General features: G+C 41.3%; 1 protein-coding gene across 3 annotated transcripts in view; it reads right to left on the bottom strand.

Moving 5' to 3' along the window:
• TMCC3 (transmembrane and coiled-coil domain family 3) overlaps window positions 1–22766 on the bottom strand; it is a 235154-nt gene that overhangs the window by 183690 nt on the left and 28698 nt on the right. Inside the window, exon 1 of one of the 3 annotated variants that reach the window (XM_014555214.2) lies at window positions 5456–5518. The exons of the other annotated variants lie outside the window; for them this stretch is intronic. The gene's annotated coding sequence lies outside the window, so the exon portion shown is untranslated. Of the gene's footprint in view, window positions 1–5455; window positions 5519–22766 lie in introns of those variants that run through there. 3 annotated transcript variants of the gene reach the window in all.

The raw sequence follows: 22766 nt of genomic DNA, 5'->3' as shown, positions 1-22766 counted from the left end.
CACCTGATGTGTAAAGGAGATGTAAGAAGTACTTGACATAAATATATGAAACATGCTTATTAGCAAGTACTTGGCACACAAGTATGTACTCAAAAATGTTAGCTGTTAGAATTACTGGTATCCCATCGACATCTGCCCTCATCTTTGGGACTTACATCCCCATTTATCATACCCTGTGGACTGAGTGAGGGCATACTGACAGAGACAAGTCTACCTGCCCCTGCTGGGCGGCTACGGAGAGGAATGGGTAAACCCCTTCCAGAGGACAATCTGGCCATATGTGCCAAGAACCACTCCCCCAAAAAATGTTTGTACCCAGTAATTCCGTTCTAGGAATCTATCCTAGAGATGAGACATGCAGACAAGATTTATGTTCTGTAATGCATGTTATTTGTAAAAGTGGAAAACTGGAAACAATTTATTATCTCAAGAAATAGGTAAATAAAATAATGGCGATGAGAAGTTTTAATGACATGAAAAAGTTAAGTATAAAAAAGCAAGAGGTCCCTCTGTACCCATTTAAAAATAATAACAAATACACATGGAGGAAAAGATAAGAAATTACATCAAAATTTAAGATGGTTATTGCTAGATGATAGTACTACAGGAATTTACATTTTTCTTTCTTATACTTTTCTGGTTTTTTCAATATTCTTCTATGAGTGTATATTACCTTTTATAACCAGAAATATAAATGTGAAACAGAATTGTGTCCTCTTCTCCACAGGCCTTTATCTCTGTTGTCAAGATGACAGCCAGTCACAATCCATCTTATTTTTGGAAGGACACCAGCACACAATGGGAGGTGCTGGAAGGAAGGTGACAGCCAGGTTGGCCATGGGCTTCAACAACAAGCCCCTGAGGGATGGCTGAAGAAATGAGGATGTGCACCTGGAGGAGGACTAGTCGACAGGATAGCTGTCTTGGAACATTTGGTCACATGGAAGAGGGATTACCTTTGCCCTACTGGGCTCAGAACCAAAACCAGTGGATTAAAGGTACAGGAGGGGAGAAGAGGAGGGTGAAGATTTAGCTCAGGAAGCAAGCACGCTGTACAGTCCTTCCTGCCCAACAGTAAGGAGCTCCTCTGGAGATGGCCAGTGAACTCTTGCTAGCATCTGGGCACCCACACGGTACCATCCTGAGCCATCCTCCACGAGCCTCCCAGGCCAGTCCACCCCGTGGACAACCACACGAATTACAGTCTCTGAGGTCTATAGCCAAACATCTGGTACACCCTCTCTCTTGCCCTATAGAGAGTTCTTTAAAATTTACCCAAACTGGACCACTCTTCTCCATTTTTTCCATTAGATCATCTTAGTCCAAACCGTCAGCACCTCTCTCTTCCCTGCACTGCAGTGGCTTCCCCACTGGTTTCTGTCTTCTACTGCTGCCACCCCTGCCCTCCGTCTGTTCACTACACAGAAACTCAAGTAATGGTTTTCTTAGACTAAAGTAAAAAAAATCATCAACATGACTATAAAACTCAAAGTGGAGATTCCAGCCTTCAACAGGGACCTTCTCCGTTGCTCCCTGCACTCCAATCAAGCTGGCTATCTTTTAGGTCCCTCATTCACGCTCCACTCTCTCCACCTCAGGGCACTTGCATGTGCTGAAACACTCTCCATACCCTACTGGCTTGACCCTTTTGCAGCTCAAATCTCAGATGTCATTCCCTAGATTTAGTCCTATGATGACATCTCAATGCCCTGAGAACCTTCATGTGGTTTATATGATTTCTGTGTGCTAGCCAGAACCAACCAGTCTGCACCCACTGCTTTTGGTCTCTCAACCAAGCAGAATACCACTGAGTTCCTCTTATGCATAAGCACTCCCTTTGTTCCTCAGTTTTTATGCAAGTTGCTTCCTCTGCCTGGTAAAATCTTGTAGCTAATTCCCATTACCTTCAGGACTCAAGCTGAATGCTCCTCCCTCAGGAAGCCTGTCCTTCCCTCCAGACACGGAGCTAGGTACCTCCCCACTGTGTGCCTTCAGCACCTGTAGTTATTCTGTCACAGCATTTACTCTACTCAATTGTATGTGTATTTCCTGCCATTTGGTAAACTATATGGGGGCAGGGATTACATCTATACTGCTCAGAATGGTTGACTATATATGACTTTTACCCCATGAAAGAACAAATTAAGGTTAAAAAAATTAGGAAAGTAACAGATTGTAACAGGAAGCATTCTAATAAGTGGTATTTTCTTCCTAGCACGATGAAGCAAATCTAGACTTCACTCAATTCCCTGTCCTAAGCAAAGGTTCCTGTGTTGTCACTTTTATTTTCACTAGCTGGCATGGTAATTATTCTTTACCAGGACTTGAATGCTCCCGGGCAATCTTCAGTCTGCACACAAAAAGGATCGATAGGTACTAAATAGGCCAAAAAGATGTATAACACTGAATTCGTAAAATGGCAGGATATGAAAGAAAGGTAAATTGGGAAAACACTGAAGGATATAAGACTAATCAGCAAAAAATAAATCTTCCATAGTCTGCTTCTCCAGAGGCATAAACAGCTCCTGTTCATTTGATAAAACTGCTTCATGTGAAAGACCTTCAGAAGCCCAAAGCCAGAGCCCTGGTCTGGGCCTCAGAGTGGATTCACGGTAGAAGTAAACAAACAGAGGCCAATGCCCTGTGTCCCTGTTGCTCAGGACCTCGTGGAGCCATCATACAATTCTGGACTGCCTACCTCCAAACTCCCCTACATTTGAGAGAAATACACTTCTACCTCATTTCACATCGGACAGCTTTGTGCAAAAGATTTTCCTGGGCCTTTATCCCAGGTCAGCCTCTTTCAAGGCACCAGTCCTGGCTTTGTCCTCTGAAGCAAGACATTCCAGTTTGGACCCCTTTACATGTCAGCCCTACAAGTGCTGTGGGATTTGGTCTAAGAAAACCTGGATTTCTGTGTGATCTTGGGCAAGTTGCTTAAGTGCTCTGAGGCTTGTTCTTTAGCCACAAAGTGAAGACTCCCTCCTTCTTTCTATCTTTCCCTAGAAATACTGTTTAGGGGAAAGAGCACAGGTTTCTGAGTCAGACATTCATTCAGATCACTTAATGGCTACGTGATCTTGGGTTCTTACTTAACCCCTCTGAGCCTCAGTCTCCCCATTTTAAAATATCTTACTTCACACGGCATTCTAAGGACTGGATGAGATATCGAATGTGAAGCACTTACAGGGTGGCAATGGTACACCCAGTAGTTTACTACAGAACAGTAGCTGTTACCAGCCCCCTTTCCACTCTGAGGTGCTATAAGTTATGGTAACAATAGCGAACGATAACTAAGCACAAATGTGTCAGCCCTGTTGGAACACCTTTCATGTACAAAGGCATTTATTCTCACAACGATATAAGTACTGTTATCATCTCCATTCTACAGATGAGAAAACTGAGGAATGAGATGTCAACTGCCTTGCCAAGGTCACACAGCTAGAGAGGCAAGCCCAGGCAGTGTGACAGCAGGATCCCTGCTCTTTACTGCCAAAATACACCATCCCCACATTGCTTGCCAACTGGGGGTAGCATCATGTCTCCCCAAGCACCTGGAGAGCTTCCTCAGGGCATGGCCTGCACTGATGCATCTCGGTGACCTCCATGGCAGCTAGCAGGGACTTTTACCCACCACGAGCCCTCCAAGCACCTGTGATAACTGACTAGCAGACAAGACACAACCAAGCAATTTCCAAAACATGTACTTTGTCAGATGACCTTGAAGTAGATCATCTGCCTGCTGAACCAAGGTGTGCCTGAAGTTAAACACAGAGGGTCTCTGCCACAGGAATAACGCTCCTCATGCAAAATACAGCTCTTGGGTTGTCAAAGTCACATCCCTGAAGCCTTAAAAAACTCTGAGAACAATCTGACCAATGTTTATATAATCCCAGAGTCTGAACTGTCTGAGATTAAGGTCTCTGTGATTAACTCAAATTAAAATACCTGCCAGACAGAATGAAATGTGCCACGGAGTTTGTTGATCTATAAAGAGCTACCATGTCCCTCTCAGCACTGATGGACAACAGAACTCTCATGATATCACCGTCAGGGACACTTCCTGATTATGTCACTGTGCAAATTAGGTGCTAGTGGTGCAGGTGAGAGGACACACACCTCATTAACACAGACTCCATTAATCTGGACTACGTGAAAATTCTTAGCGCTGAATTTTATCTTTCTGTTACCTCTAAAGGAAAATAATATGTATAATAAATGAATAAACAAGATCAATTCATCCATTCTACTAATATTTATTGTGAATCTCTTATGTCCTAACACTAAAGTAGCAGTCAGAGACCTTATTTTGTGCAATTCTCATTAAAAGAGAACTCTGTACTGCAGCAAGGAATGTCTCCATTTTAAAACACACTAGAAGTCTTCATAGACAGAGAATACAGACTTGTGGTTGCCAGGCGGGTGGAGGGTGGGAAGGGATAGACTGGGATTTCAAAATTGCAGAATAGATAAACAAGATTATACTGTATAGCACAGGGAAATATACACAAAATGTTATGATAACTCACAGAGAAAAAAATGTGACAATGAGTGTGTGTATGTCCATGAATGACTGAAAAATTGTGCTGAACAGTGGAATTTGACACAACATTGCAAAATGATTATAAATCAATAAAAAAATGTTTAAAAAATAAAAAATTAATAAATAAATAAAATAAAAAATAAAATACACTAGAAGTCTGGAAAATTAATTATGGTACATCCATACAATGGAATGCTATGTGACCATAATTAAACCAGTGGGGTAGATCAGTGGGTGCCAACATATTAACAAGAGTGATTGCTGAATGAAAAAAGCAAGAGGTGAAACCCTCTTTAAAGCATTCCATTTGTATTAAAAAATAACAAGAAGATAATGAAGATACACACATAAATGAAGAACATGCAGTGAAAGTCTTGGGAAGGAAAGTCAAGGAAATCTGATGGTCTGAGATAGAAAAACCTGCCCGCATCATCTACAGAGTCAGGAAAATGGTTCACTGACAAAAAAGAAAAGACAGAAAGAAAGGTTTAGAATTAAGAAATGCTTTACTGCTGTTACTAAAGGTTTGGGGTGGTCAGTAATTTCTTTAAGCAGATGCTAATTCAAGGAAGGCAAATTTATATAAACACATATGTTACCACTTGATTGGTTCTATCAATAAATTTTCAAAGTTTATTTTGAAAAGACTCATTTGAAATCATCTATGTTATTTCTAATAGTAGACAGAAAGATGTTCTAAATAGTGCGAGTAACCCTTAAGGATCTTTAAATTTTTTTAAATTTTATTATTTTTTTATAGAGGTACAGTCAGTTTACAATGCTGTGTCAATTTCTGGTGTACAGCACAATGTTTCAGTCATACATACATATACATATATTCCTTTTCATACCCTTAAGCATCCTGACGGCCTTTCAACACTAAACTCCCAGACAGAAAGCTCTTAGACAAACCTGACACGTCCAGCCGCCGCCTCCTCTACCATCTCCTTGCACCAGTGACGGGGAACTGGGGAATTGGAAACTGACAGTTCTGTTTTGTCAGTGCTGATAAAAGGGGAACAAATTACGTATTTTCCCTGAGTGTGCAGTACGTTGTTTGAAATTGTTTTGTTGTCGTTTTCCCCCCAGTAGCAGCAACTAGGCAAGACATCTGGTAACTTCTTCAGGAAAAGTTTGAACAGATTTGTGGGTGTAACTCTACTCAATATGTTTTGTAAATAAACCCTAGGCAATGCCATCAATTAAAAATCTTTTTAAAGATGGTTTTAACAACAGCAATGCCCTGGAAACTAAAGTTCCAACATCCCAATAATCTTAAGACCCACCACGTATGGAAGACTCATCAGGTACCGGCAGGCACTGTGCAAAGCACTCGACAGGCAAGGAACATTTTAATTCTCACAGCTCAGTGGGGTGTCTTTATTAACCTCATTTGGCAGGTGAAGAAACAGACTCGCTGAGAAGAATTAACTTGCCCAGAGTCACAGAGCTAGCGAGTGGAAGAACTGGGATTCAAACCACGTGCTGAAAGAACTCCAGGGAATCCTGAAGCACAGGGTTCCCTCTAAGCCCAGCAGCTCATCAGAGAGAGAACGGTAAAAATTAGGGGGACAAGGAAGGAACCACTGTCTCTGTGAGCTAGAATTGACTTTCTGTGACTTCTGGCACCTTTCAGCGGAGCATGCCCAGTGTAGCAGACTAAACAACAAGTCTGGCACTTGGAAGTCTGGGTTGTCCTGGTTCCACCACGAGCAAACCTGCCTGCATCACTTACCCTGTCCAAGCCATGCTCTCCACAGCTGTAAGACGGCTGGACCAGAATACCCTTCAGCTCTAGAACTGCGTATCTATGAGGACACATGTACAGGAACCATTTTTTCTGGACGGGAAAGTAGAAAAAAGTCGAATCTAAGCCACAGAGTGTACAACCTAGCACATGAGGCACTCTGCAGAGAAAAGCCCTGACAGCACTAACCAGCAGTCAGCTTCCAACACAACTGCACTAACGACTTCCAGTGGCCACTACTAAATCCAGTGGTCAGTTTCTGGTCATCCTAATTGCCGATCAGCAGCATTTGACAGAGTTAACGCTCTCCTCTTTGAAACCTTTTCTTCACTTGACTTCCAAGACATCACTCTCTTATAGATTTTCCTCTACCTCATCACCTCCCCAACTCACACAGTGCCTCGGAGTTCAGTCCCAAACCTCGCTGTCTACACTGATTCTCTCGGTGCTCTCATTCAGTGTCGTGGATTTAAATGCAAATCCGCATGCTGATGACTCCCAAGTGCATATCTCCGTCCTGGAACTCTAGACGTAATTTTACGTTCAGCTGCCTACTTGACATGTCTGCTAGGATGTCTAATGTACATCTCATGCCCTCAGATGAGCTCGTATTTCCCACCTAGCTCTGCCCTTAGTGAAGACCCACTGGAGTAAATGACACTACACCCTTCTGGGTGCCCAGGTCTAGGACTCTGACTCCCATCTCACTGAGGGTTAAAGCCAAAGTCCTTACAATACTTAACAAGTCCTTTCAGGCTCTTATCCTCACTCATCTCCAGTGATCTCTCTGAGAGATCTCGTCTCCATTTGGTCTTCCCCACCCCTGCCCACTGCAGCAGCCCTAGCCTAGGCACTTGCTAGTCCCTCCACTTGGAACACTCCCCTTGGTACCCACAGGCTCACTCCCTCACCTTTCTTGGGTATCTTTTCAAATACCACTTTCCCTGATCATTCTAAACTGCAACCTTCCCCTCAAAGCACTCTCTTTCCCTCTCCCCTGCTCTGTTTCCCTCCATAAAATTTCACCATCTGGTGTATTTTGTATTATATTCATGTATTTCCTTACTGCCTATATTCCCCAACTAGAATGTAAACTCCAGGGAGGGAGAAGGGTTTGTCTGTCTTGTTCACTGATGTATCGCCAACACCTAGAATACTGCCTGGAACATAGCAGGCATTCTTTGTGGAAAAAAAGGATTTAATCTATGTTCACCCATGCACAGCTCATGAAGAGCAGCAGAACAGGCCACCCCAAAATATGCTACTTTAACATAAGGATTACTTTGAGTTGAAGACAATTGAAGGAGCAGATAAAAGAAAAATTCTTGGCCTTCTCCCTATTCACCTGAAAGCAGGACGTAAACTTGTACAGGTGTCCCCCTCCCTCTCCTCTCTACCAGAAAAGACAGAAGTTAATCACTGAGACACTCTAGACCCTTATCAGCCCAGAGACGGCACCAGAGAACTCTCTATAACTACCCTTGCTACAACTGGCCCTGATCTACCATTAGTTTCCTTATATATTTACCTTCCCACAATCTGCCAACCCTGGAAGCTCGAAGTCCTCTTCCTTTATCTTGTCACTTCTCTAAAAATTTACTGTTCTTGCTACACAACCCCTTCAGCTACTCATCTCTGAGTGTTCCCGGATGCATGCATGATGCACATGTTAATACACTTGGGTTTGCTTTCCTCTTGTTGATCTGTCTTTTGTCGGTCTAATTTACTGAGCCCAGCTGGGAAACCTAGGAGGGTAGAGGGAAAAAGTTTCCTTCCTCCCTCTACATTTGGTGCACCAGAGCACACACGGTAGCCATTTCTCTGTGAGAGAGAGGAAGATGATGAAATACTGTCTCAGACACTAGTTTCTTTTCCTCTTGTCTAAAAACAGGGGTCATTTTTGGACTTAAGGAGAAGTGTATATCGTGGTGTCTCACTTCAACAGACAGCAACATGTCCAAGGCCCTAGAGCTGGCAAGTGGCAGAGTCAGGGTTGGAACCGAAGCAGCACAGTTCAGAGCTGGTGCTCATAACCACTAGGGTACACTCTCCCTGATGCATGCTCTCTGCTTGCAGAGAGATGCTGTGCATCATCACTCCTTTGGGAATTGCTCCTCTCCCCCGACCCTTTGTGATTCTGGAAGGGTTGAATGTGCCCTCTACCTCAGCTACAGGGGTGGATAGGGGCGCCAGAAGGTGCCCCAAAGATACAGAAGGAAGGGAACTTCCAGCTGGTGCTTCTCCCTGTGGATGCCCCTTCTGCTATAAAGATCAAGTTTCTCTCATTCAAAAACAAGGCTTTCAGGACACAGCATGAAGCTCCAGGAGTCATCCTTCCACTGAAGCAACCACTGAGGTGGAAGAAGTGATTGGAATCAACTGTTCAGGAACCCTGGAGCCTACCCGGACACTTACAACCACCCGGGGGGTGCTTGGTGAAGAGAGAGGCTGCTGACCTTTCGTAAGTGAGCAGTGTGGGTGAACCAGCTACCACCCCCTTCCCGTCACAGCTGTGGAGAGAGAAGTCCGCATTCCTAGAAAGGCTGGCTAGTGCCAGAGTGGGCAGTGGGGACCTTGCCCTCTAGAAATGTGAGGTCATGTATTCTGGTTGGTCCTGCGGTGCTGAGGAACTGACAAAGATGCCTGCCTTGGTTTTAGCCCTCTTAGCAGCAGCAGCTTCCCCGGTGGCATCCACTGGAAAATTTTAAGAGACAAAAAAAATCCCTCCTTTTTGGAGCAAGACATTTAAGGAAATCTTTGTTAGGCCACAGGCCAACCTCCGAGATAACAACAGAAACTTCAGTGACCATACACAGCAAGAAATGCATATTCGCAAAAATAGTGTAGAAAAGTCACAAGTGAACAACACCAGCCCTCAGCAACACCAACACCACCAACAAAAAAAATCAGCAAACCCTGAAGAGTGGAAGAATGAGATTTCCAGAGTTACTACACTATAAAACTCAGAATATTGAATTTTCAACAAAAAACGACACAGCATACAAAGAAATAGGAAAATATGGTCATTCACAGGAAAAGAAAAAAAAGAAAGAATGTATCAGAAACCATTCCTGAGGAATGCCAGACACCCTGGAATTACTAGTCAAGATGTTAAATCACTGTGTTAAACCTGTTCAATGAGCTAAAAGAAACCATGAACAAAGAATTTTTTAAAATCAGAAAAATTAAGTATGAACAAAATGAAAATATCAACAAAGATAAAAATTATAAGAAGGAAGCAAATTCTGTAGGTTAAAAGTATAATGACTTAAATGAAAAATTCACTAGAGGAGTTTCAACAGCAAATTTGAAGAAGCAGAAAAAGACAATCAGCAAACTTGAAGATAGGAAAACTTGAAATTATCAAATCTGAGCAGAAGAAAGAAGGAAGAAAAGTGAACAGAGCCTGAGGGACGTGTGGGACACCATCAGGTAGACCAGCAATCTCAGAAGGAGACAAGAAAGGGACAGAAAGAATATCTAAGGAAATAATGGCCAAATCTTTCCTGAACTTGAAAGACAAGAATACACACATGCAAGAAGCTCAACAAACCCCAAGAAAGATAAAGTCAAAGAGATCCACATGGAGACACATTATAGGTAAGATGACAAAACCTGAAGAAAAAGAGAAGAATCTGAAAGCAGAAAGAAGTGACTCTTCATGTACAAGGGAGCATCAATAAATTAACAGCTTATTTATCATAAGAAGCCATGGAGACTGGAAGAAAGTAGGATAACAGTTAACGTCCTGAAAGAAAAAAGTCAACCAAGAATTCTGCGTCCATCAAAACTACCTGTGAAGAATGAAAGAAAAACTAAAATTAATTTCTAAATAAACAACAGATGAAGGAGTTCAGTACTTGCAGATCTTCCCTACAAGAAATGATAAAGGATAAAGACATTAAACTTTAACTCAAAGCCATAAGAAGAAATAAACACTGATAAAGGTAATCAAATAAATATGTGAACCAGTATAAGTGTACTTTTGGTTTATAACTCCTCTCTTTTCCTATATGATTTAAAAGGCAAATACTTAAGATAAATCTACGTTATTGGGCACACAATGAATACAGTGGTATCTGTGACAGAAACATAAAAGGGGAGGAACAGGGATGTACAGGAACAGAGTGCATACTCTACTGAAACTAAGTTGGCATTAGTCAAACTAGGTTTTGTAAGTTTTCTTTCAATCTGAAATGCTAATTTTAAAACCAATTTTATAGGAAATATAGTGTCATTGTGGAAAAACTATAAAATCAAATAAGAATAAAAGACTGAAATCACCTCATGTCATGCCAGCTTTCTCCTGATTGAGCTGAAAAAATTTTTTAATGACTCGATCTTTTCTAGGAGAGCCAGAGTAGAGAAGGCAGTGTTTTAGACAGGGGATAATATGAGAGAAGAAGAGTGGCAGAAAAGATTGTTTTTTCCTTTTTCCTAGAAGAGATAGCTTTCCTTTTGGTCAACAAGATTTTTTCAGAGTACTTCGGATATCAAAGGCACTACTGCATAACACTTAAGAAACAGACTCAGGCTAGCCTGCTCAGGTTTGAATTTGGATCAGTCACGTACTAGCTGTGTAACTTTGGGCAATCTCTCAACACCTCAGTTTCTTTATCTGTAAAATGGGAATAATAATAGTACCTACTTCATGAGGTTGTTGTGAGGAGTAAATGTTACTACATATAAAGCACTTAGAACAGCTCCTGACACATAGGCAAACCCTAATAATATTAACTCTTCTTATAATCATACAATCACCTAAAAACACCTTGAGAGGCACAAATGAAGTTCTAGCAAGGTCTATAGCTGTAACAATAAATACATTTTAAAATTCTTTACCTTATTCCACAGTCTAATCAATTAACCCATTTCCTATAGATTCAGATAATTCCTACCTAATATTTAGGACAAATAAATGTCTTCCATCAGTGTTATCAGCTAAAGAATGTCACTTGCCATCCAGCTCTACGAGGACTGTGTCATTAGCCACTGCAGGTGCTGACTTTCAGCACATCCTAAAGGAGTTCAGTGTGGACATCAGGAAGGAGGTGCTGTGTGCTCTGAGAAAACTGGCAGAACAGGCCTTCAGATGGTTAGACAGTTTCAGGAGGACATTTTATGAACCCAATTTCTTGTATCTTCCCATACTCAGAAAAGCACCAGAGCTATTAATTAAGATATCTGTTCCTCATGACTAGCAGCAGCCTTCTACCAAAATGTGTGCTTCAGCGCACCTACCCCTTACCAAAATCACATACATACTGTTCTCTCCCCCTACCTCTTCAGAGCAGCTCCTCAGAGCTGTGTGAGAGGCTGTCTCCTGGGCTATACTCCTCATTAAGTCCGCAATAAAACTGAAACTCACAGCTTTCACGTTGTGCCTTTTTATTTCAGTCGACAGACCACTAACGCAGTTAGTTTTGAAAGCTTTCTTCTAAACCAGAATTGGAACGGCTGTGTCTTTCTGTCACTGCCATTACCACAACAGGATATAAACCCCCATGCTGCTACCTAGAAAGCTAAAATGGCTAGCCATGTGAGATTTACTCATTCATTCAGTCACTCGTTCAACAAACACTGAGTACCTTTAATATGCCAGGTACTGGGGATACAGGAATAAACAAAACAGACAAAAATTCAAGTTTTCATTCTGGTAAGCAATCACAGAGGGGGAAGGTGGAAGGCGGCAGTTCCCTGGCGCAAGGGGGTTGGGCAGAGGCCGGAGCAGGGTTACTGTTCTTACCGTGAGTCTCTCCAGGTCCCTCTGGTCTGGCACTAAATTATACCACAGGTTACTCACGTTGAGACTCCTGACCTAGAGGTGAAACCCATGAAAGTTAATTCCTTAAGTCCCTGGTCACTTCTCACCACCAGCCTACCCAGGTCAGAGACCTAGGAACAAAAAATGACTCAGTCTCTTGGTCATGACCAGAGACAAATAATCACGTAAGAACCAAACTAGTAAAGATGAGCTTTCTGTTTCTTTGTTTAATTAGAGCTATGTACTTCAATGAATTTTTTTTTTAAAGTATCTTCCATCTTCCCAGGATGATTTAACTAGAGGCAGAAGCCAAACCACTGCTCTCCAAAATCAGACTTCTCAATTTGAGTCTTGGTTTGGACAAGTCATTCAAATAAGAGTTAGTTTCCTCGTCTGTTAAGCAGGGAGAGTAACACTGTGGAGAGTACAGGGCTGCGGTGACACTTAAGTGACTTGAGGATGTGAAGAGTGTTTAGACCGCCTGCACAGACGGTGCCCTTGGTACACACTGAAAACAAGAACCTCCCAACATTCAGTGGATCATTTTATCTAGAGAGTATCGTATCTGTGAAAAAGTATAACCCAGCAGACGAATGCATATTTAGTTATTGCAGCACACCAAGCAGAGAGGTGGATTTGGGGAGTGGGGAGCCATGTTCCAGGTTACAGTGGAGGCCTGGGTTGGCTGCCAGATTTGACTTGGTTCCAAGAGTTCAGAGCCCTACCCACCAACTTACAATGGCTTTTTGTGCAGCACTGCCCAGGGGGACTCTGCCTCCTGCTCCCACCAACCACTTGTTTTCCTTTAAAGCTGATTCAATCAAGGAGGCCCAGGCTTCTCAACCAGGGCCTAACATGGGTAACAAGGCCCTGGCTCGGTGCTTACGAAGCATCAAGAACACCCCAAACTCTGTGTCAAAGGCAGCCCATCAGGACCAAGCTCACTGCCAGCACTTTTCACAGTTCATTGCAAGAGAACTCTCCCCAAGGCCTCGGCTCTCCTCTCTTCATTTTCTTTACAAAAAGCACACCTGATCCTGCCCCAGGGAAGACACTTCAGGAGACCACTGAGGGGCCGCTGGTATTCTTTTCACAGCACGTGGTTCTCTCTCCCCGATGACCCCCTCCCCAGCATCAAAAGCCTGCATTCAGGGGAGGCAACATGCTACAGCCTGCCGGCCGGGGGTGAAATTGAGCCAGTGCTGTGGAACAACTCAAAAGTCATCTGCTGGACCTCAGGGGCATTACACTAAGTGAAATAAGTCAGGCAGAGAAAGACAGACACCGCATGTTCTCACTCACATGTTGAATCTTAAAAAGCCAAACTCATAGAAATAGAGTAGATTGGTGATTGTCAGAGGCTGAGAGGTGGGGGAAATGGGGAGATGTTGGTCAAAGGGTACAAACTTCCAGCTTTCAGATGACTAAGTTCCAGGGATCTAAGGTATAGCATGGAGACTATAATTAACAGTACTGTATTACATACTTAAAAGTTGTTAAAAGGGTCATTCTTAAATGCTATCACCACCAAAAAAAAAAAAAAAAAAAGATAATTATGAGAGAGGATGGAGCTGCCAACTAACCTTACTTTGGCAATCATTTTGTAATATATACATGTTGCAAATAATCACCTTAAACTTACATATGTTATATGTCAATAATATCTCAATAAAGCTGGAAAAAAAATCATCCAAGACCTGTGGTCTCTACCCAGCTTCCTGTCTTACTGCAGCCAAGAGACTCTTTCTCTTTGACTTTTTAAAATGAAATGCAAGAAATCACTTTCCCTGCCATGGCTTCAGAAATGATAACTGGAGGATTATTTCTCTTCCCCATTTGATGACATTTCTATGAGGACAGGGACAGTGGCTCAATCATCTTTGCATTCTTAGCATCAGACATAGAAACTAGCTGAAGAAAGGGTTGTTGAATAAATACAGTAGTAAATTCTACATTTATAGCATCTACTGATACTTTAAAATTCCAAATTAGAAGTTATAAAACCTATGATAGATATCTTAAGAAGAACAAATCAATTGCAAAGTCAATTATGTACTACATATCACATAGGATTTTATGAAAATTAGCACTATCTCATAGTTAAAGGAAAGGTACAGTAAAATATGCTTTGTTATTAATTGGTATGAATACAGAACCAATAATTAATTCCAGCCTTCACTGTAATAGGACGCTTATATTTTTCCATTTATAAAGTGGGAAAAGTAACAGCTGCCTCACTGCATTTTCGTGAGGATTAAATGAGCTAATGTATGTACAGTACTTAGAACAGTGCCTGCAGACAGTGACCACACAAGAAATGTCAGCTATTATTATTGTTATTATCAGGCACTATTCTGGCTAAGACTATTAGACCAAGTTAAATAGAAGCTCATTTAGTTAATCTGTCCAGAAAGGTATTAACAGAAGTAAGACGCACATATAAATCTATCCCCTTGACAAAATTCACCCTCAGCGCTTTAGATGTCTTCCAAAAGCCACTAATGGATTCTCATCATGTAAGAATTGCCTATAAATGGTTTGTTTCCTCGAATTGGACCATACCTTGAAGCAGAAATATATATTTAGCCAACCCCAAATGTATGCCTGAAAGAAGTGAATTAGCAGCTTCACTAAAGGGTCCTTTAAAAAAAAAATTCAGAGAGAAATTTTTACCTTCTCTTCAGGCCAGACGACAGTCTTGATTTGGCAAGATTTGGGGCACTTTTATCTGATAAGAACTTCAAATAACTACTGTTTGGGTTAAAAATAATCACTGAGAAACAAAAACTGAGACACAACTGAGAAAGAAAAAGCAGAAGTATTTACAAAACTGCTGCCTTTACACTCCCCCACAGTGCGTGTTTTCCTGTTTCTCACACCACCATCCTTCAGCCCAGCCATCCCAAAGGATGTCCTGTAGGTTGCTGGTCCCCAGGAGGCTAGGCCATATGAGGGACCTGAGAAATATCTTCTCCTCCAGGAAAGCCACAGTGCCCATCAGTGTATCAAAGGTCCTGAGCTCCTTCCAGGAAAGAACACTGTTTAGCTGTGCTTCATCCACTCTTTGACTATGTAAAGAAAAACACGTTGTCTGACATTTCAATTCTATGGGGGTCAAGCCACTAGCCCCTGCAGTCACCCACTGACAGTGCACCTGAAGGAAATTCAAGATGGAGAAAAACAGGAAGCATTCTGAGTTTTGGATCTGGCCCCTAGATAGTTAAGATACATATCGAAGGAGAAATTTCAATGATCCTAGATTCTTGCATCTTCCCATATATAGAAAATCACTAAAATCATAAATTTGAGGTGTCTGTTCTTTACGATTAGCAGTAATCCATTTATATTTTACTACATGTTTTTTTCCCAGCAAAAAATTCATCTATACCCTGGTTCTTCCCTTACCTCTTCGTAGTAGTTCCTCAGAGCTGTCTGAGAGCCTGTCTCCCAGGATACAGTCCTCAGTAAGGTCCCCGAACAAAACTTAACTCACAAATTTACGATATGCATTCTTCTTTCAGTCAGCAAGAACTCACTTAACCGCACACAGGCTTTTTTCCCAAAAACATGTACAAGAATTTAAGTTTTGGAAATACTGAAACAGTCTAAAATTAACCACTTCTTCCCATTTGGGAATGACTGTAGGCTCAGTCACCTGGCCTGACAAAGCCAACACTTACTTAAAAGCAGATGGGAAATAAGGTTAACCCTATGCATTCCCATGGCCCTGCCTTCAATGCAGGCTTTCATATCTTAGATCAAATAGAAAAGAAAGTATCCTCAGCATCACTCTGAAGTGTGTCCTACAGCCAGGCGAGACACTCATGAACTCTAGGAATGGCACACAGAGGGCGTGATTTCAGAAGATTTGGAGGATATGAGAAAGGGAAAGGAAGATGTAAGAGCAACCCTGTCAACAAAAGGAATTTAACTCTCCTCCTAGGATTTAAGTCCAAGAGAAGAAAATAGGTGCCTTACAATCTAAATAGAATATGTCCAAAGTTTTTAGAAAGAAATCCACTGAGGTCAGTTTAATGGGGTCACAAGCAGAGAGGAATGCTCAGGGATTCCTTGTCAAATTACCTCCAAAGACTCCCATCTCTAGAACATTATCTTCATTCTACATCTGGAAAAAATTTCCAGAATTCTGAATAGCTGTTTGCAATACAGTTTTTTTTCTAGCACCCGATAACTCACAGAAAATTAGGGATTTGGGGAAGCATCTTGTCTCCCTCCCCTTCAGGTCACTATGATATTCACCAGAACATAATTGTCCAAAGGGGCCTTCTACTGGCCTTGCTAATGACCTAAGTTACTAAAAAAGCACAGCCATCAGCAGATAGCAACATGAAATTTCAGAAATAACAACAATAACAAAAAAATAACCATCCTGGGTTATGTAACTCCATTTCCCAGGATTCGAAAGCACTCAACGTCCTTGAGCCTGAGAATCCCCGAAGTGGAGCAGGAGAGGTATAGGGAAGGGGCTACTAGCTGAGTGTATAGAAAAGCCTTATCTCGCAGGCTCTGCAGTTGAACAGAAACTCACGGAAAACTGCCCATCATTTTACTCCAGCTAATATCCAACAGAACTATCTGCAATGAAGAAAGTGTTCTGTATAAGCACTGTTCAGTATGGTAGCCACTAGCCACATGTGGCCTTTCAGCCTTTGAAATGTGGCTCATACAACTGAGGAACTGATATTTTAATTTCAGTTAATTTTAACTTAGATAACCACATGTGGCCTATGGCTACTGTATTAGATAGTGCAACTAACTAGCTTACATACTCAAAGTTCCTTCAACAGGAATTCCACAAAAATAGAGATAGTCAGGGACCAAGGAAGGTTCTCCTGGGGTTCTGGGAAATGGACTTTTTAAAGGAAGCACGGAAGACTCAAGTCCACTGTCTCATGACTCTTCATGTACACACTGACAGGGCTAAAGGTGAGCAGCATTCACATTCTACTAAATGGAGAAACTGAGATATAGATCAATTAACTGATATAAACAATAACTGCTATTTGTGGAAACTCTACATGTGATCTTTACAACAATCCTCCAAGATAAACATTACTGTCTTTCTCTCACTGATGTGGAGAGTGAGGGTCAAGGAGTTTAAGCGTCTGAAAATGCCACACAGTAAGTGAAGCTAACATTGGAACGCAGACCTAGCTTCAAAACCAGAACAAAATACAATTGAGGTCTTTAGCAAAAAAAAAAAAAAAAAATTTCCTTTCTAGATTTAGTCAACAAGTGTTTTTTGAGCATCTACTATGTGCACAACACCATGCTAAGTGCCAGGGTGGGCAGGGAGACACAAAGATAAACAAGGAAAACCATCATTACACTGAACTTCAGAGTCACGTGGGCTTGTTACTATTCTCTAACAAAGTATGTTAATTATTCAGTTACTCCCAGCTAGCGCCTCTGGTATATTATAGCCAATCATCCCAGAATATAAAATAAGCTCATATTCTTAGTACTTCAAAAACATACAGAACCAAAAGCACAAGTGACAAGAAAGGGGGAGGGTTAAAAAAAAAGTGACAGAAAAAAATAAATAAGTTAGACTTCATCAAAAGTTAAAACTTTAGGCATCAAAGTAAAAATAGCCATCATCAACAATGTAAAAAGACAAGATGGGAGGAAATATTTGCAAATCATACATTTGACAAGGGACTTGGATCCGAACTACATTTTTTAAAACCTCTTACAACTCAACAATAAGACAACCTATATACATTTTTGTGCGACATATGTTTACATTTCATTTCAGTCTAGGAGTGGAATGCTGGGCCATATGGTCATTCTGTGTTTAGCATTTTGAAGAAGTACAAAACTGTTTTCCAAAATGCCTGCACCATTTTACAATCCCAAAAGCAGTATATGAGGGTTCAGACTTCCCCACAACCTCATCAACACTTGTTATTGTCTGTCTTTTTTATTTTAACCATTTCTGATGGTGTGAAATGATATCTCATTATGGTTCAATTTGCATTTCCCTAAGGACAAGTGATGCTGAATATTTTTTCATGTGTTTACTGGCCATCTGTATATCTTCTTTGGAGAAATGCCGATTCAAACCCTTTGTTTCTTTTTTGGAGGGGAGATCAAGCCATTTTATAGAGGGGCTTCGGGATAGGGTCGAAGGGCTGGGTAGACAATGAGATCTGACATCCTCGTCCAGGCCAAGACCTCCCCAGCTTTACAGTCGCTGAAAGCCTTGGCCTGTTTTTAAATGGGCTGATTTTACTGTGAAGTTGTAACAGTTCCATATACAGTCTGGATATACTTTCCTTGTCAATACATGATTTGCAGATTTTTTCTCCTATTCTAAATCTGTTCTCATAAGAGTCAAGTCAAGTTCCCCAGCAAACAGCCCCGCTCCTTGCTCAGGAAGGAAAATATCATCTGAAAACATGAACTACAACATTTTTTAAAGACCATCTCACTTTCTTTTTCTTTTTCCTACTCTGCCATCTTGGCAATCTCCCCATCATACTTTCTGATGAGAAGCAGTTGAGAAACCCTCAGTCCACAGCATGGAAGGGCACTGATGACTTGAAAGTAATCATGAAGCCAGCAAGATGGAGACGACTAGGAAAGAAATGTTAGGGGTGAGTTGGTTAACGCACAGGTTTTAAAATGGAAAAACTGCCCATCATTTTTCTTCCTCTATTTTGTTTTAAATCCATCTTTGTCACTATTTTTCTAAATGGATCTAAGTTCTTCCTAGTCATTACCATATAAGCAGTACAGGGCAATGATATGGATAACTTGACTTAATCTACAAAAGAGCAGAAATGTGTAATGATGAACCATGTTACCCCAGGACCAGGAGGGCCATGGAGGAATACCAGAACATATGTGTACTCCCATATATAAATAGATAAACAGCAATGTCCTGCTGTATAGCACAGAGAACTATATTCAATATCTTACAAGAATCTATAATGGAAAAGAATCTGGAACATATGTGCAGAAGTCCAGATAGCTTTAATCTCTCCCATTTGGATTTGCCTCCTACACACCTACCATCATTAAGAACTTGCCAAAACCAAAACATATCTAAGAGGACACCCAGATGGGTAGGAACTGGATATGAAAGCTTTTCTCGTAATAGAGGTTTCTCGGGAAAGAAACAAGAAAAGGGAAGAAACAAGATTAAAAGCAATCTCCAAAGGCAAATACTGGGGAAAACCCAACAAGATCAACACGGTAAATTCTCAACAGATGCCAGTTATTAGTGTTATCATTAATATTAAATAACAATATTAACTGTAATGTCCTGAATTATGTTTAAAACATAACCAGAGTGCCAGACACCTGCACACAAAATTTCAGCAGAGTGCTCACCACAGAATATTAGCAAGAGTACTTAAAGGCTGGGCGCCTTTTGTCCTCAAGGAGGAATAAACACAGGATCCAGGGAGGATGTGAGAGTGGAAAGTGGGGCACCTAAACTAAGAACAAACCAAACAGACAGGCTAAAAGGCACAGCCCAATCACAATCTACAAAAGAAAAAAATAGACAAACTGTTCTTCATCAAAGTGAAAAACCTTTGCTCTTCAAAAGTCATCATTAAGAGAATGAAAAGATAAGCCACAAGTGGGAGAAAATATTTAAAAATCACACCTGGTAGGGGACTTGTATCCAGAATATATAAAGAATATATATAAGAACATGAAAAGATGCTCGACGTCATTAGTCATTAGGGAGATGCAAATTAAAGTCACAATAAGATACCCCTCCACACCCACTAGGATGGCTAAAATAAAACAGACAGACAATATCTAATGCTGACAGGGTTGTAGAGCAACTAGAACTTCCTTCTTAGCCCAGCAGTATAAAGGTAAAACGGTACAGCCACTTTGGAAAACAGTTTATCTGCTTTTTAAAAGATTCAATATACCTCTACCGTATGTCCCTGCAACTTCACTCCCAGGTGTTGACCAAAGAGAAATAAAAACTTCTGTCCATATAAACATGTGCACACAAACGATCGTAGCAGAAACAATGCAAATATCTACCAAATGGTGAATGAACTAACAAAATGTGGTATATTCATGTAATAAAATATTCAGCAATAAGAAGGAATGAACTATTAATATAATACTAATGAATCTCAAAATCATTATGCTATGTGAAAAAATGCCAGACACAAAAGACCATGCATTGAATGAGTCCATTTACATGGAATTCCCAGTAAAGGCAAATCTACAGAGAAAGAAATTGGATTAGTGCTTCCCTGCGAGTGAGGACAGACTGGCTGCCGATGAGTACAAGGTCACTGTCTGTAGTAATGGAAATGCTCTAACATGGATGATGGTGACAGTTGTACAACTCTGTAAATTTACTAGAAGTTCCTGAGTTTAAAATAGATGAATTTTATTATATGTAAAATATACCTCAATAAAACCCTTTTAAAAAGACAAGGCAGCCCTGAGACCCACGAAACAGTAGGCCTGGATCAGGACAGATCTTTTAGTAGTACTCATTAAATATGCCATAGTCAAAAAAACACAATGAGGAAGAAGAACAAATTTTCTTTCTCTTCTGTTTCACTTACCAAAAGAAATTTATTCAGATTTTTCAAAATTGGAAGCTATAAATGCCAGATTCTCTTAGAACGTGATGTTGGAGGCAGCGTGCCTAGAGGTTAAAGGTGGACACTGCGGGCTTAACTTGTGTCTAAAACCCACTCTCCTACTTTCTGGGTGACCTTGAGCAAATGAGTTAACCTGAGCCTCCGTTTCTTGTTCCTATAAAACAAACCTCACACATATCATACTATCTAGCACATGGGAAGTACTTAACAAATGTGATGTTATTATTTTTCTCATCAGCACATCATTATCACCATCGCCACAACCATAGTTCCCTCAGGAAGCATGAAAATGTAACTGACCCGTGCATGTTCTCAGTGTACATTTAGTGCTTCGTCACTGCTCTGTTCAATTTATCTCCGACCCCCACTGCCCAAACATAACCAGGGCTCTTTGTAACCCTCATTCCTTGTCCTGGGGACTTAGACCTGGAAATAAAGTCCTCAAATCATCTCACCGGAGAGAACAAAAGTTGTCCCATCCCCTGGTAAAAGCAAGGTATTTTCCACGTCAACAACTGAAAAATAATTTACTAGATAATATTTTTCTTGTTTGTTTCTAGGAGAACTGGATGGAGAAGAAAATGTCAGCCTTTCCTCAGAGATGCCTGGCAAACAGGGAGAAATAATATGAGAAAATAAAGCCACCTGCCAGAGGAGCTGCCACAGTGACATGATTACCAGGCCCTGCCCCAGACGACGACCACCACCACCCACAGAGCAAAGAAGGGGCCATGGTTCGGTGCTGGCTGCTTCCTGGTCTACAGCTGGAATCCAGCCAAGTGCAAAAACTCGTACTTTTTCATATACTTTGTATATGAAAAGGGAAGGGAAACTGCCCGGGGGTGAACTCTATTCTCTAAGACAAGCATCTTCTGGTCCTCCTTTCCCTTTTACTGGGCAGGAGTTGGGGGACAGGACCTTGGAAAAGTATCTGTGGTACCAGGCAGACCACATCTCATCTCCAATGTCTTAAAGAGTACAGTGGTCACCCCTGGCTCACCTAGCCCACCCCAGCAGCCCACCAGGACACACTGCCCCTGAAGAGCCCAAGTCTTTCCACACATCCCTCTAGGCACACACCTCAGAGAACATCTGGAAAGAGACACCAACAATGTGACTGGCACCTGCACCATGAAGTGCACGTGGCCTTCAGTCTCCACACTCACTGGTCAGCCACAAAAGCCCCAAGACCTCAAAGTTTCCAAAGGAAGTATGTCATGGGGTTTACCTATCATGAGGACCGCTTTAACTTAGCCCGTAAAATCCAAGGGAGCAATGTTCCTGTCATTCTGGGTCTGCCCTTGAATGCCGCCTGTGTTCAGCTCTTTCCACTACAAAGACACAGAATTTGAGAGCTGAGAAGGCCCACAGGGGCCCAGAGAGGAGAAAGAACTTACCAAAGGTCACAGAGCATGGTCACAAAGGTCACAGTAACCAAGCCAAGACTAACACCCAACTTTGTCCACAAAAGCTGGAAAAGATTGTTGTTCTGGATTACAGTCCACATTCTCCATTAAAGAGCGTGTCCCTGACCCAGAAAAGAAGTGCTCCCCAGGGGAATGACAAAGGAGGTAGGAATATGGATTCTGAGCCAATGACAAGGTTCACATCCAGTTCTGTCTCTTACCAAAGTGTGTGACTTGAGGCAATTTTCTTAACCTCAGCTTCCTCATCCGTCATATGGGGCCAATAAAAGCAACAGCCCTGTAGTCTATTCTGAGAATGAAATGTACCAACGTAGTTTCTAAAATAGTGCCTGTTGTAAGCACTATAAAACTCATCATCATCCCCATCCTAAAACAGAAAAGGAAATGAGAGTGAAAATGGGGATTAAATGAAAAAAGGATGAAAAGGAAAATGAAAAGGATAAAAGTGTGATCATTCAATAAGTAGAATATCAATTATTTAATTTCAAAAAATTTAAAGACACACCAAGAGTCATGTTAACAGTAGCTAGTGGGAAAGTAAAAGCTAAACAAGAGCATGTTATAAAATATTAGGTCCAATATGACTCTGATTATGTTAAATAATCATACCTACACACACAGACATACTTCAAAAAGAGAGTGAAAGAAAATAAATGAAACATTAACAGCCAGT

The sequence above is a fragment of the Camelus ferus genome, chromosome 12 (genome assembly GCF_009834535.1).
Source record: "Camelus ferus isolate YT-003-E chromosome 12, BCGSAC_Cfer_1.0, whole genome shotgun sequence".
In the NCBI taxonomy this organism is placed as follows: Eukaryota; Metazoa; Chordata; class Mammalia; order Artiodactyla; family Camelidae; genus Camelus; species Camelus ferus.
Note: the sequence above shows the minus strand (reverse complement) of the source record. Positions and strands in the feature narration are given on the sequence as shown.